We start from the raw sequence: 16,595 nt of genomic DNA on the forward strand, positions 1-16,595 counted from the left end.
AGCCATACACCATGATGGAGGTTGGAGCCACCCAGCAAGCACACATGGAGCATGCAGGTAACATGGCATATCTGTAGACTACTGTTATCTGTATTGGTAGATCATGCATATATGAGATGTGGAATGTGTCATTCAAAGATGTGGAGCCTGTTGTTGTGCAATACTGATCATTTGGAACATAATCTGTAGCCCTGTGAATGTAAACTGTTGTTGTACTGTAAGATTGCAAGCACACAGTAGCAATGCCACAGTTGTGACCACTGACAAACTGTCTCATCTCTACGTAGGTACCTCTAGGGTGACATCAAGGCAGCGGACAGATGCTGGTGAGTGTGTTCTACATTTATTATTGCAAATAAAAATTGCATGTCATAGTTAAGGTGTAGGCCATGTACACATGTAACAAACCTACCTATAAGGCATGCATGTTTGGTGTAAGAGCATGCACATCTCACTAATGTGATTAGCTGCCTCGAACACATGCAGTACCCAGACCATCTCAAACAAATGTGGCTAGACTGTAGTGACCATTGGATAGGCATAGTTGATACTCAACATGCACATAACATGCACATCTATGTCATACACAGAGCATTTTAACTTGTTACACATAAAGGATTCCCAAACCCTCTGTAAACACACACTCCAGTATCCAAAATCTCATCCACACATTACACATAATATACCCGAAAGGTAGAGGCCTATCCTGGAGCATTTAAACACTCTGCAACACACTACACATTCATGTCAGGGAAAGCTCCTTATTGGCCTCCTTACAAACTCATACAACTGGTTGCGAAATGGTGAATTTAGCCAAGGTAGTACAGTTCCAGCACAGCATGGTTAGTGCTGGTTTGTGAAACATTTGTAGCCTTGAGTGACCACCTGATGCTTCATGATGATGGCCTATGGTACTATACCCCATCCAGTTATTGTAACCACAGTACTACACATAGCTGTCATTGCTACACACCATAATGATGCGTGTGTGCACACATATGCACTTCTAAACAGTATGCATACCAATCACCATTTGCACAACTGACACATGTATGTCTTGTGATGCTATTGAGTGGCTAGGTCATATGACACATATTGGGTATGTGTAGTGTTTAAATATGAAGTTGTGTTTTAGCATGCCATGTCATGGATGAGTCTGGCATGTCCACAATATGATCTACACTCACCATAAGTACAGTACATTGGGTATGTGGCCAAATGGTATTCCATCAGTTATCCATGCACCACTGATGATGTTGTATGAATACTCATCATGCATGTGCTAAAAATGTGTCCACAATTATTTGCTAAAGACACAGAGGTTGTAATCAGCATTGGATACCTAATTGACACACAGATACAAATCCAGCAATTGTATGTACACCTGTGAGTTATGGTGCACAGTACATCACAGGGTTATGAATACCTGCACAGCAATGTTGTGTCCATGTATGCATTGTGTTCCAGGGGGAGGGCCATCACCTAATAACAAAACACATGCATCAAAGCCATGTTTCCTTTTAGTAACAAGGACTGACTACACTTGCACTGCATGCTGTTGAGCAACACATGTCCTGCATGCTGACATGTGTGATTTGACTGTTTTGCTTGTGATACTGTACCCCACCATCACCTGCTATTGTGTATGTTCTGTGATTGCTGGTGTTGTGTGTGTCTGCTTTTGGGAGGAGTGTAGTTTTGTGTGTGTGCATGTGTGCATGTGCGCATGTGTGCATGTGTGCATGTGTGCATGTGCGCATGTGTGCATGTGTGCATCTGCGCATGTGTGCATGTGCGCATATGGTCTGAAGTCATGTTTAGGTCTTAAAGTGTGTTTCCTGTTTTCCTCTCACAGGTGGTGAGGTGGGGCTGGTTCAGTACAGCAGGGAACCTGATGTCACTGAGGCAGACAGTGATCATGAGGATAGGTGTGTTGAGTCACAGGCAGGTTTGTCAGGGTCTGTTGTTGGGCCACCAGTTGACAGTACACATGTCTCCACCCCATCCATGCACACAGTCATACTGCCTGTACATCCATCATCACCATTGCTCTTAGCTGAGGGACAGTGTACAGCTGGCACTGGCCAGGACAGTGTGGTATCTATGGCACATGTATCAGGACACAGCAGCCATAGCCAGATGTCTGGAATGGTACCACATAGGCAGATGCCCAGGGTTTTTTGCCAGAGCACTGCTGGTCATCATGACCCTGGCAGACGTGCCACACCTCTTTCTACCACACGCATGTTCCAGGCTGTCATGGAGGCACAGACACGAATGGAGCAGTACACCAGACAGGGTCTAAGGGCACAGAGGGCTCATTACACCTCTGTAAATGACAGTATCCATGACCTAGCAGGTGCCATACGTAACTACACTGAGGTCATTGATAGACGTTGGGGTGAGACATTGGATGTCCTCCACAATGTCATGTCCATGTGTCAGGACAGTGCAGGATGGTTGAGACATTGACGTGGATGTATGCCAGCAACATCACCAGCTGGAGTTCACCGTGGATGTCCAGCAAGTCACAGCCGCTCCCATAGTGCCAATACCAGCCCCAGCAATGTTGGGGGGCTGTCCTTAGACCGTCCTAGCAGACCAAATGCACGTGGCTCTGGCCAGTCCCAGCAGGGACCTGGATCCAGTGGACATTTGTCAACCTCTTCAGATAGTACCCAATCTGAATTAGTACCTGATACTGTCTGTAGCACCCCTGCCAGGCACAGGTTCCGTATCCATGGCCAGAGATGGTGATCTGTAAAGACTGCAAGGTACAGTCTGTAGCTGTCTCACAAATCCCCGTATATGGCAGCCACATGGTGGAACTGTGTGCATGCAGACACACACACACACATAAACCAGAAACCTAGGACAAACACATAGCTGCACACATGACATCAACATTGGCCCATAACAGTACTCATGTCCCTCACACACACACACAGACACACACACACACACACACACACACACACACACACACACACACACACACACACACACACACATATGTCAATTGTGTGGCTCAGTGTAGGCCTCTGGCAAACCAACAACACACCCTATGCATATGATGAAACCTGTGCCACCTCCTGTCATCTGTAACACTGATGCAGGAACAGGCTAACATGGTGCTGATTCACAGGGTGACTTTAATAAAGTATAGCAATGGTTGGATGTGTAGCATGTTGTCAGGAGTAAAGTGTAATGATATCCTTGAAGGTGTAGCTGAGCAGGTATGATGCATTAAAGCTGTAATTAGCAATGTTGTATTGTTTTCACCAGTGTTTATTCCAATTGTGTTTTGTTTGCCCATGCGCCACTTGGCTGATGTGTGTAGTTGTGTCAGCATGCGTTATACAGTGGACAGTAAGTGCGGGGTGTGTGCAACACACGTTTACAGGTGTCCATTTGTGAACATGGTGGAGGTGCACTGTCTGCATGTACATGCATATTGGACACATGGGCAGGGTGACATGCCCTGTATTGGCCAGTGTTAACACTCCATAGTTTCTATTGGTGGCCAGTATACATTGTACTACACACATTTTGGAACTTGAGTACGCATGTGTGTGTATGACGTGGGTTGACATTGTGCTGTGGATGATGCTGTTCTTGCTATCCATCATTGGTTTGCATTACTAAGGTTAACACTGTCCCAGCTGCATAATCCTTTTGTAATGCGCACTGTTCACCTACAGGGTTGCATGGACCGTGCTATCACAAACACAAGAAATTCTCACTTATACAGTAAAAGTGCATTAGTCTCATGGACCCCTGCCATAAACTAAATATATAATAGAAGGTGTGAAGTTGTACCAAAAAAGAGTTACATATCAAGAAGGGATAACCTCTCTGGTCAGTATCATTGGGAAAATACAAGCCCTCATTAAACATACAAGGCAAGCTTCAAAATACAAAATGGCAAGGATTCCAAAGACAACACTAAAGCTTTCTTTAGTGTTGTTTATAATCTACAGGGGAAATCTCAGATCGGGTCACAGTTAATGTAAATGGTTGCAAAGTACACTTATCTGACTGACATTACCAATTTCTTGTCAGACAGTTTGAATGCAGATTTCACCACCCTGTCATTACACAAGGGCCACATTTCCAGACCTGAAGAATGTAAAACCTGATGATTCACAGACACTCTAGTTAAAACATCTCTTTACCAAAGTCCAAACCACAGTGGCAATGGTACTGGACAGCGCCTCTGGCTGTGTCATACACAAGCTGACATATAAAGTCGCCACTCACCTAAGCACTCTGTCCAGATGCAGCCTCTATACAGGCTAAATACTTGTGGAATGATGCAAGGTAATGGTGTTCACGTCTTCTTCTTCTTCTTCTTCTCCTTTCAGATGCTCCCATTAGGGGTCGTCACAGTAGATCATCTGTTTCCATTTCTTCCTGCCCTCTGCATCTTGGTCTGTCACACCATCCACCTGCATGTCCTCTCTCACCATAGTCATAAACCTTATCTTAGGCATTCCTCTTTTCCTGTTAACTGGCGGATTCATCCTAAGCATCTATTTCACAATATACTCTGCATCCCTCCTCAGCACATGTACAAACCAACTTAATCCTGCCTATCTGGCTTGGTCTACTAACCTTCAAACCTGGACTGACCCTCTAATATACTTATTCCTAATCCTATCCACCCTCGTCACACCCAGTGCAAATGTCAACATAAATTAATTAAGGGTAGAACTACAACAGATTCTGGAAACTCTCACCCTGTAAGCCAGACAAATGTTATCTGGAAGGCTATGGAGCACAGCATTATGGAACTCATTAGCAGAGACATTATGAACCTGCAAACACTGCACCATACCCACTTAGGTTCTCTAAAGGCCAGATCATGGCTCCTCCACCTAGTAGACTTCAAGCCAGTTGACAAGGCTATAGTGAGGGAGGGGAGGTCCACACAGCCAAGGTATAGCTCACCAGCAATTCATACCCATCCCACATTCTGGTATTATACATAACCTCAACAGACTGACCATAAACGATTGTTAGATGATGGATTGACAACTGATGCACAGATGTAGGGCACACAGTAACATTTGCAGCCCCCATGTAGAATTATATGCCAGTAACAAGTGGTATTCACCTGCACTCAGTCCTGGGACCACTCCTGTTTGGCATACAGCTTTCTTAGGTACAAGCAAACACAGTAGGGATATGTCTGCCCATGTTTGATGAAAATGCATACTGTGGGCTATACTTTATTCTCCAGATGACACACACATCCTCCAAAAGGGTATCATAGAGACAGATACCTGGTGTCAAACTCATGCTGTAAAGCTATAAGCCAAAGAAAGCATAGTTATCCACTTTTAGAAAACAAAGTATCCCCAGAGTACCACATAGGTAGTGGCCCCCAAAATGAGGAACAGGTACTAATGTATACATAGACCCATGTGTTTAGTCATCTCTCCTTTGATAATCACATTACCAAAGGATTTTGGAAATCCCTCTGTGGAGCACATAAGCAATAAAGGGTTTGCATGCAGATCCACAGAGGTTGTTGCACACCTATAATGATTAGTCATCTTTGCCAGACTTTGCTTGCTTTGGAACAGGAATCAAATATACCTCAAGCATAAACCCTCACTCACACTCTTTAATAGAAACTGTGATGAGTGGATGTGAAACAGAAGACGTAGCCCAGAGATAACTGCAGTGGCTAAGCTTGTCACAAGCATACAGAAGTGACCTAAGGTCTGGAAAGTGCCAGCATGCTCTGGCAAAGATAATAGATGCTTTCATGGAGAAAGCAGAGTACCCACCTATAAAATAATTGAGGTCACATTTATGTATACGGGTTTGCCCCACAGCTGCCTTACATGTGTAATGCACATACAGTTGTCATTGTGATATGTCGTACACTAGAAAAATCAAAACCCACTCCACATCGACCAATGGTATCACACACCTGGAACACACGCAGTCAACAAGTGTGAGATTCAAATTCCTTCCTAACTACATTATGATACTACAGCAGTATGCATTTACACAACGTGCTATACACATTACTGGGATTTCACCTTCCCACAGGTATATTTGTAGGATGGTGACATCATCAGACTTGACAAAGATGAGTATACCACTTTTAAGGGGTGTGAGTAGTCTCCAAAAAGGCTGCTCCTCCCCAGGGAGACACACACATTCACAAAGTTGGCAAGTGCAGGATTCAAACCCCTACCTAACTGCATTATGATACTACAGCAGTACTCATTTATATGATGCACTATACACATTACTGAAATTTTGTTCTTCCACAGGTATATTTGTAGGATACTGACATCATCAGACTTGACAAAGATGAGTATACCACTTTTAAGGGGTGTGAGTAGTCTCCAAAAAGGTTACTCCTCCCAAGGGAAACATACACACTCACACATAGTTGGCAAGTGCAAGATTTAAACCCCTACCTACCTACATTATGATACTGCAGTAGTATGCATTTACATGATGTGCTATACATATTACTGGGATTTCACCTTTCCACGGGTATATTTGTAGGATAGTGACATCATCAGACTTGACAAAGATGAGTATACCACATTTAAGGGATGTGAGTAGTCTCCAAAAAGGTTACTCTTGCCCCAGGGAGAGACAGACACACACACAGTTGGCAAGTGTGGGGTTCTTAATCCAAACTAAGTACGTCTTTACACTTCAGCAAGCAATATGGAGTTACAGAGTGCAATACAGACATTACTCACTGACAGTTTGCCCAAAGTTTTTTTTCACATTTGCTAACATCAGCAGGCTTATCATACTAGGTGCATTGTGAGTGTATTGTATGCATAGGCCATGACCATATCATATATGGGTTGATGCACCACATGCTGGCACACACAGGGTCAAACCGGTGGCTAAGCTCTATCAACCCAATACTGGACAATACAGTCAAGAGGAGTAGGGTCATACAACCACAACACCAACAGTCTCACATAGACCTACAATAAAAGCACCAGCAAAACACATACATAAATACACATTACCATAATCGGGGAATAAAAATATTAATCTGAAAAAGAGAGAGTGTCCTCCTAAGCAGACAAGCAAGCAACATGCACCTCCAAGCACACGCCACAAAACACATAATACACCAAAGCAATGTGCCTCACAACAGGCCCTAAGGCAAAACAACATACCCAGCACACTAGTAATAGGTGACTCCATAGTCAGGCACACAGATGTTCCACTCACTAGGCTGGACAAGGGGAAGGTTACTGTCAGTTGTCTGTCAGGTGCTATGATCCGCCACATAACACAAGCACTTACATCACTCCAGAACAGGTTCATATATGATGTGTTCTTTGTACATGTCAGTGTGAATGATCTGAGACATACCTCCCAGGACAACATGACAAGAGATATATAGTAGCTCTATGATCATGTAGCCCAGGCTGGTATGACCCTGACCTTGAGTAGCATCTTACCTTCACCTACATGATACTGCAATATAGCAGAAAGATGATAAACTTCAACAATTGGCTGAGCTTCTGGTGTCATTCAAAGGGGATCCAGTCTCTGTCTGCCTGTGATGACATGATAGACAAGCCTCGTTGCACCTGTCACCCCTATGCTTCTGAATACTGGCCTAGGCTCTTGCTGTCCCCATATTAGGCAAAGCTCAAAGGTTCATAGGTTCATAGGTAGGTACTAGGTTATCAGCCCTGGGGCCTATACAAGCCCAGCCAAAAAGGTAACCTGGCTTTTGCCACCCAAGAAATTTATTTTCCTGTGCCACTGTCAAGCAGAGACACAGAAGTGATCCCCGGGGTGAATTTCCTATTTCCCATCCAATCATCAAGATTTTTCTTGAAGAGTGCTAATGAGGAGCTTTGTTTGATATAGATAGGTAGTTTATTCCGGAGTATGGGAAGTCTCTGGGACAGAAATATATCCCTCTGGCATGTTCTGTTTATTGTGGTGACAAGGTTTAGGTCCCTAGAGCATGTAGCTTGGAGGGATTGGGATTTCTTTAAGTGGAGCATGTCCAACAGCTCTCGGTTTGACATAGCTTTGTATGTTAGGCAGAGATCACCTCTGAGTAGGCGATATGCAACGGAGTAAAGCTGGAGTTTTTTGAGACGGTCTGTGTAGGGCATGTGTTTCAGGCCAGTAATCCTCTTTGTGAGGTATTTCTGCGGCCTTTCCAGTTGTTGTAGATGTCTTGTGAGGTACATACCAAAAGGGGCATTGTACTCTATAATGGATCTAATGAGTGATGAGTAGAGGGGAACAATGACCTATTTTTTTCTGCATGAGAAACCTTTTGTGATGAGGTGTGCCACATATAAGGATTTACTGACTACTGTGGCAATGTGATTATCAAAGGAGAGACTACTGTCCACCTGTGTCCCAAGGTCTCTTATCACACTTTCGCTGTTAAATATACTACCACGTATGTTGCAGTTCATGGGTACAGAGTTTTTACCAAAGGAGATGACAATGCACTTTTTGGCATTGAGCTTGAGGACATGGCTTTGACACCAGCTATCTGTCTCAGTGAGGCCCTTTTTGTAGGATATCCACATTGTTAGTAGTTTCGATTATGGCTCTTAGTTTGCAGTCATCTGCGAACTTCATTAGCCAAAGACCTTCTGTGTTAGCCTGTACTTCAGAGAAGTAGATGCCAAACAGGACAGGACCCAGGACTGAACCCTGTGGTACTCCACTTGTCACTGGTCTGAAGTCGGATTTGGAGTCTGCTACATTCACAGTGTGGGTTCTGACAGTGAGCCATTTGGCAACCCATCTTGTGACATAGGGATTTATACCTAGTTTAGTGAGTTTATCTATAATTCCAGAGTAGGGGATGGTGTCACAAGCCTTGGCAATATCTAGATAGGCTGTGTGAACCACTTTAAGAAGTCTATCAGGTTTAGGAGACATGATCTGTCCTTTACAAACCCAAACTGGTTGGGGTCCAGAGTTTGGAGATTACCAATGTCTTTGTTTATAAGTTCCATGATGATACGTTCCATGGCCTTGCAGACCAGGCTCATCAGGCTAATGGGGCACTAGTTCCCAGGGTCCATGTTGGCTCCCCCCTTGTGTAGTGGGATAACCGTTGCTGTGCGCCATTCAGCAGGCACAAAGCCTGAGGTGAGGCTATAATTGAACATGGTACTTAGGTGTGGTGCTAGTTCATTCTGTAGTTCGTGTAGAACGCAGTCTGGGATGTTGTCTGGTCCCATGGATGCTGTGTTCCTGGCTTTGGAGAGTGTGGTTTTTACCTGTGCAGCTGTGATTACAGGAACTTTGCATTCTTCCAGTATAGAGATGGTCTCTTTAATGGGTGAGCTGGGGATAAAGTTAGCAGTGAACCTATCTACCAGGATGTTGGCAATATCAGTTGGGTCTGTATATTTAGTGCCATTGTGCTGTAACACAGAGCAGATCTAAGTGTTGCCATTGAGATTCTTGACATAGCTATAGAATGCTTTGTGGTTGTCTTTAGAATCAGTGGCGATTTTGTTTTCGTAACTAGCTTTGGAGGATTTTATCAAGGATTGTAGCTTCTTACTGAGGCTGACCAGGGAGCTCCTCCACTCATGGGATTTTATTCTCTTTTGCAACAGTTTCTTCCTTCTGTTGTACAGTTTGTTTATGGCAGGGGACCACCAGATTGGCTTCCTTTTTTGGAGGATAGCGTCTTGGTTCTGTTTGGGATAGCACGATCCATGCACTCATGTAAGTGCTTATAAAGTACAATTGTGTAGGATTCAGTAGTCGTAACTGTATTGTCCATCTGCATGGGTGTCATGAAGTTCACCACTTCTGTCTTAAGAAGCATGAAGTTGGCTTTGGAGAAATTTTTTAACATGGTTTCCTTAATGGGGGTGGGGGCAGAATGTGGATATGTAGGGTAATTAGCTTATGGTCGGATCGGACCAATGAGGCATTGACTTCAGGTGTGGAACACCGGTCACTCAGGATAAACCAAATCCCGTAACCAACACAAATAACCACAAAGTGAGCTAAATGCTATGCATTGCCAGAAGTCTCAGCATCCAAATGCACACACTCGAGGCACATCTCAGTATAGAGAATATTGATATCTGTGCAGTAAGAGAAACCTAGTTCAAGGCTCCAGAGGACACACCAGCACTACCAGGATACTACTCATTCCATACCTTCTGGCATCAGAACCTGGATCATAGCACATAGGGTGGGGATGTATCCATATTCATCAAGGATACCTACACCTCTCTCTACATCCTCTCTACAGGATATGTATCCATAGAATGTTGCACAGCAATGTTCTTCCCACTCCACAGGGGTGAGGCCACAAAAGACCCTTGGTATTCCTGCTCTATGAGCCTGACGAGTCTGATCTGCAAGGCAATGGAGCCAATCATAATGGAAGTCAACAATAAAGACATTGGCAACCTTTACACAGTTGAGCACACCCAGTTTGGCTTCGTCAAATGCACATCATGCCCCCTGAACTGGGTGGATTTTTTTGAGACAGTTACCCAGGCTAGAGATGATTGAAAGGAGCTCCACACAGCCTACCTATACCTCGCTAAGGCCTTTGACACAATTCCCCAGTCAGGTATCAAAGATGAATTCACCAACCTGGGCATAGATCCATACATCACAAGATGGATTGTAAACTGGCTCACAGATAGATCCCACAAATTAAGAGTTGCTGGCTACATGTCAGTCTCTAAACCGGTAACAACTGGTGGCCCCAGGGTTCAGTCCTGGGGCCCCTCCTGTTTGGTATATACTTCTCAGAACTACATGCCAACATGGGAGGGTTGTGGTTGACTAAGTTTGCTGGGAACTGTAAAGTGTTTGCCATAATAGATTCCCCGTATGACATAAATATTCTCCAGAAGGGACTCTATGAGACAGATGTGTGGTGTCAGAATCATGGCCTCAAGCTCAATGTGAAAGAATGCATAGTAATCCCCTTTGGGGAAAACAAAGTATCCACAAACTACCACATAAGTGTTACCCCCTAAATACTGACAAGGTAATAAAGGATCTGGGGACACAAGTAGATAGTCATCTTTCCTTTGACAACCATGTTGCCAAAGTGATTAGGAAATCCTATGTGGCCCTCCTAATCAACAAAGGGTTTGCATCAGGATCAAAAGAGGTAGTGGTGGCCCTTTACTCTTAAGTCATCAGACCCATCATTGAGTACAATGCACCATTTTGGATGTACTCGACTAAGTATATCCAGCAGCTGGAGAGACCACAGAGGTACCTTGCCAAGAGGATTACTGGCCTCAAACAGTGGTATTATGCAACACAACTGTTAAAACTAAATCTGTTCTTCATTGTGTACTTCCTACTCAGAGGCACACTCTGCCTAACATACAGAGCCATGTCCAACACATAACTGTTGAAAATGCTCCATCTAAGGATAACAAAATTGAGTCACACTACACACTCCAGGGATATGAACCTCATCACAACAATGAATACAACATGCTGGTGGGATAGAGTACCATCCCAGAGACTTGCCTTACTGTGGAACAGAGTCCCAATGTACAACAGACAGAGCCCCTCGCTGACACTCTTCAATAGGAACCTTGATGAGTGGATGGGAAACAGACAATTCACACCAGGCATCACATCAGCAGCCCCACTAGAAAGGGGCTTAGGGTACTAACTATTAGAACTAAGGCTTAGGAGACTAACCAATGGGGTGGTGAAAGCTGCACAACTTGCCTAGGCTAATATATGTCTTCATGAAGATAGTCTACTACATACCTATGGACCTATGTGACAGGTACATGTCTACAGATAGTAGATGTGTACTTCATTGTACAGTCATGTTGTACAGCAAGCACATGTACTACATACACTGTAATGCTTACAGATACTGGTGGCTATTATGTACAGTGGGTGAGATGTGCACCTCATGTCTTTTGTGCCATTGGGATGTGTGCTGGGTGGGACAGTCCTGGATGGCTCCCTGTCATGGTCACCCTCTTACACACATCCCTGCCCATCCATCTTTGGCTTATTATACTGTGTTCCCCCTACATATATAGGTACATAGGTAGGTAATAGGCTAGCTGCCTGAAGGCATATATTAGTATGGACAGAGTGTGCAGCTATCACCACACATGGTGTTAGTTCCCTATGCCTCTGTGTAGTAGAGCTGATGAAGCGATCCATGGTGTGACAGTTCAGTTTCACATACACTCATCAAGGCTCCTCTAGAAGAGTGTCAGTGAGGGACTCAGCTTAATGTAGGTTGGGAGCCTGTTCCAAAGCAAGGGAAGTCTGTGAGTTAGTAATGTATCCTCCAACATGTTCTATTTATTGTTGTGATGATTATATCTCTAAAGCATGTGGCACAGTGAGCTTGGGTTTACTTCAGATAGAGCATGTACATCAGTTCTGCATTGGACATGGACCTGTCTGTTGGGCAGAGATCGCCTGAGTAGACAGTATGCAACAGAGTACAGATTGAGTTATTTCAGTCTTGTTGCATGGGGCAACTGTTTGAGGCCAGTAATCCTCTTGTTGAGGTACTTCAGTGGTCTTTCTAGCTGCTGAAGGTGCCTAGTCAGATTCATCGCAAGTGTGTCGTGGTACTCTCTGATGGGTCTGATGACTGATGAGTAGAGGGAACATCCTTTGACCTACATGCAAAGACATTGGCAATTTGTGGGAACACATAGCATGATTTTCTAACCACTTTGTGAATGTGTTTCTGAAAGTAGAGATGGCAATCCACATGTGTCCATAGATCCCTTATTATTACCTCCACATTTAGGGTGTTGGCACCTATATGGTATTTGTATGACTGTAGCTCGAGGCCATAATTTTGACACCACATCTGTCTAACTGAGACCCTTTTTAAGGATGCCTCTGTTGTCCCAAACATCAATTATGACAACCTTTTTGCAGTCATCCACAAACTTTGCTAACCATAGCCCTCGTGTGTTTGACTGTATTTCTGAAAATTATACACCAGACAGGAGGGGCCCCAGGACTGAGTCATGGGGGACAGCAGTTTTTACCAGCTTACAGTCCAACAGGGAGACCACAATTCTTACCTTGTGGGATCTATCTGTGCCCCAGTTGGCAATCCATCAGATCACATACGTGTTTATGCACAGGTTGTTGATTTTGTGGATATGACATGTGTGTGGGATGTTGGAAAAGGGCTTTTCAAGGTCTATGTAGGCCGTGTGGAGCTCATTTCATTGATGCATGTCCTGGGTAACTGCCTTGAAAGCTGTCTAGCAGGTTTAGGGACCATGATCTGCCCCTGACCAAACCAAAATGGATAGGGTTGGGTGTTTGTAGGCTCCCAATAGCTCTGTTTATGAGTTCCATAATGATGGACTCCATGGCCTTGCAGATCAGGCTTATAAGACAATAGTTCCCATGGTCTGTTGTGCATCTACACTTGCGGAGTGTGCCAAACATTGCTGTAACCCATTCATAGGTTCATAGATTAGTACTAGACTAACTGCCATTTTGGACCATTTGAAGCCTAGCCATTTACCCCATGTGAGAATCAAACCCTGCATCTTGTGTCTTTAAGGTAATCACCTTAACCATTATGTCATCGTCCCACCCTCAACAGTTTCATATCCTGTACAGAGGGTGAGTCTCAACAGACTGTTCAGGTGCAGGGTCTGTTTGTTTTGGAGTTCACAAATGACACATCCAGGGACACCATGTCATCCCATAGACGCCATGTTTTTAGATTTGGATAGAGCTGTTTAACCATTGTATATGTAATTTCTGGGTTTTCACGATCTCCATGTATGGTAATGGGCCCTTTTGTCACTGAGAGGGGGGTAAATATGTATGAACCTGTCTGACAAGATGTTGGCAATGTCAGTCATGTACATGTATTCATTTACACTTTGCACACTGACTCAGGACATATATGAGTTTACATTGATATTTATGACATAGCTAAAGAAAGCTTCATGGTTCTCTATGGACTCTTTGGCAATATTTTTGGCAGAGCTTGGCTTGGATAATGTTAGGAGTGCTCATTGTTTCTTGATGATACTGATCAGAGATTTATTGATCTTCTTTGGATTTTCACTTTCTTTGAACAACTTAAGTACTTTTATTACATAGTTTGATTATGACAGGGGTCTAATATATTATATGGGTCTGTTTTCATATCACTGTGTGCGCAAGGCAAGATTGGTGAATAGTGACGTGTCTGGACTAAGAACTGCAACTGCCAGATATGTGTGGCCCACTGCTGTACTCAGACATGGCCTAAGTGTGTGAGCATGCTCAGTATGACCTTTCATTATGTTGTTGACTGAAATTTGCTTCGTTTGTTTAAGTATGTGAGCATGCCCAGTATGAACTTTCAGTATGTTGTTGACTGACATTTTCTTCGTTTGTTTAAGTGTGTTTGCATGCCCACTATGGGCATATATATACTATATATGTGTGTGAAAATTCAAGTTGGTTTTTACTTCAGGGCTCACCTTTGTGTTGTACATCGACAGGAAGCACACTGTGCCTGCAGAGCTTCCATGAGTCAATTTGCATAGACTTATCAACATTTCTACATACGGGGGGGACAGCTATTATTTGTACATTTCTACCAAGGGGGGCACACCTGATTGTTACTGTGGGTGTACATAGGATGAGGGGTACACCTGACACTTATACACATTTGCTAGGCCTGCACTGCTGTGTCAGGTACTCCATTTCAATCTGTACTGTTGCCTGTCATACTGGCTTGAGGCATACCACTGTACTACAGACCTTAGCTTCCAATTACATGCATATTAGTTTGTGACTTCATAGCCTACCCAACCCACATCACACTGCCTGGCCTGCTGTTATCTGTCTGCATAGGTCTGGGGGGAGGTTACTCATATGCCTCTTCAGAGGGCATGATACAGCATTTGTTTGTGTTTACGTTCATCTACAATTGTCTTGCTGGCTGTGACTGTTAGGTATGTGACCCCCCCCAACTGGTATGTGTGAGTGACTTAAGTTGTGTCTGTGCCAGTGAAATGCTGTCATGGCTTAGTGGTTCAGTACTGTGGCTATAGTGCACAGTATCCTGAGCTTGAGCCCTGTCACTGCTTTTTATTTTCCTGCTGGGCAGACCTGACTGGTTAAGGAACAGTAAAGCAGGTGTAAGTGTGTTTACCCAACTTTGCTCGACTTTGCCCAGTATTGCCCAACTTTGCCCGACATTGGACGATGTTGCGCTGGTTAGTGCAGTGTGCAGCTACACGCAATTGTATTTAAATATGCTCAATACTGGTAAAATGTGCTTAGCAGTGCTTTATATTGCTTAAAATAGGGCACTCATGCCTCAGGTGGTGCTGCAGGGCTGCCTATGTCGGATGCACATAGTACACTCCTTATACATGTTTGAAAACAGGTAGTGTCAAGTTAGGCATCCCTTTTACTGTATGTGTGAGTCAGAGAGAGGTGTAATTTCCAGGGTTCCTACTGAGTCAGTGTATGTGCTATGTGTTGCCTCTTTGCCAAGGCCAGGGCATACTGGGCACACCTCCTTCTGCCTACTGGGGCAGGCTCAGGTTGTTGTTCCTCCGAGTCACGTTGTGCCTGTGCAGGCCTTGACAATGGTGGGGGGCTGTTTGGCCCTGCCCCATGCTGTTCCTGCTGCAGCTGTTTCAGCAGGATCATATTGTGTAGCATGGCACATATCATAACAATTTGGGTACATGTATTTGATGAGTACTGCAAGGCTCCACCAGATGTGTCCAGACACTGGAACCGTGGCTTGAGCATCCCAAACACACGCTCAATTATGTTTCTTGTTTGTGCGTGTTACTCATTATGGAGTTATTGTTCAGGTGTGTGTGCATTTCTGATGGATGTCATCAGCCATGGCTCCAGTGCATATCCAGCATCCCCCACTAGGTGACCCTAAGGGATGTCCCCATTGGCAAATCTCTGGTACAGCTGGGTCAAATGCCAAATGTGGGAATCGTGATAGCTTCAAGGGCATCCAGCACACACATTCATTATTATGCCCTGGGCATTGCACACGAACTGGCAGTTGATGTAGGGGAAGCCCTTGAGGTTGATTTAGACCCTACCCCACTCACTGGGTGGTGCTTTGATGTGTATGTGCGTGCAGTCTATTGCACCCACTACCTCAGGGTATTCTGCTATTTGGTGGAAAAGACACATATTGCTGCCCAATGCCTCATGGGAATTGGGGAAATATACGTGGTCACCAACATGTGCTGACATGGCATCCAGGAACTGGTGGAGTACCCTGGATGCTGATGCCTGTGAAATCCCCATCATATCACCAGTTGGGCTTTGAAAGGTACCTGTAGCTAGTATTCTTAGGCCTACACATACCTTGGTATCCACTGGGATGGGTTCCCCTCTGTTGGTTCTGTGTGTGAGGAGTGGCTGGCAAAGCTCAGCAATTTGCTGTAGGAGGTCTCTGTCCACCCTATAGTGCTCCACTATCTCCGGCTCATGTAGCCCCTGGTAGGTTACCCTGGGTCTGTACACTCTTCTCCTTCTCCTCACTGTGGGTTGCTCAGCAGCATTCACAACATCACCACCCTCAGCACCTTGCACATGTTGGCTTATGATAGCAAGAGCAGCCCCTAACA

The sequence above is a fragment of the Protopterus annectens genome, chromosome 13.part0 (assembly GCF_019279795.1).
Source record: "Protopterus annectens isolate FY-2018-M chromosome 13.part0, PAN1.0, whole genome shotgun sequence".
NCBI classification, from domain to species: domain Eukaryota; kingdom Metazoa; phylum Chordata; order Ceratodontiformes; family Protopteridae; genus Protopterus; species Protopterus annectens.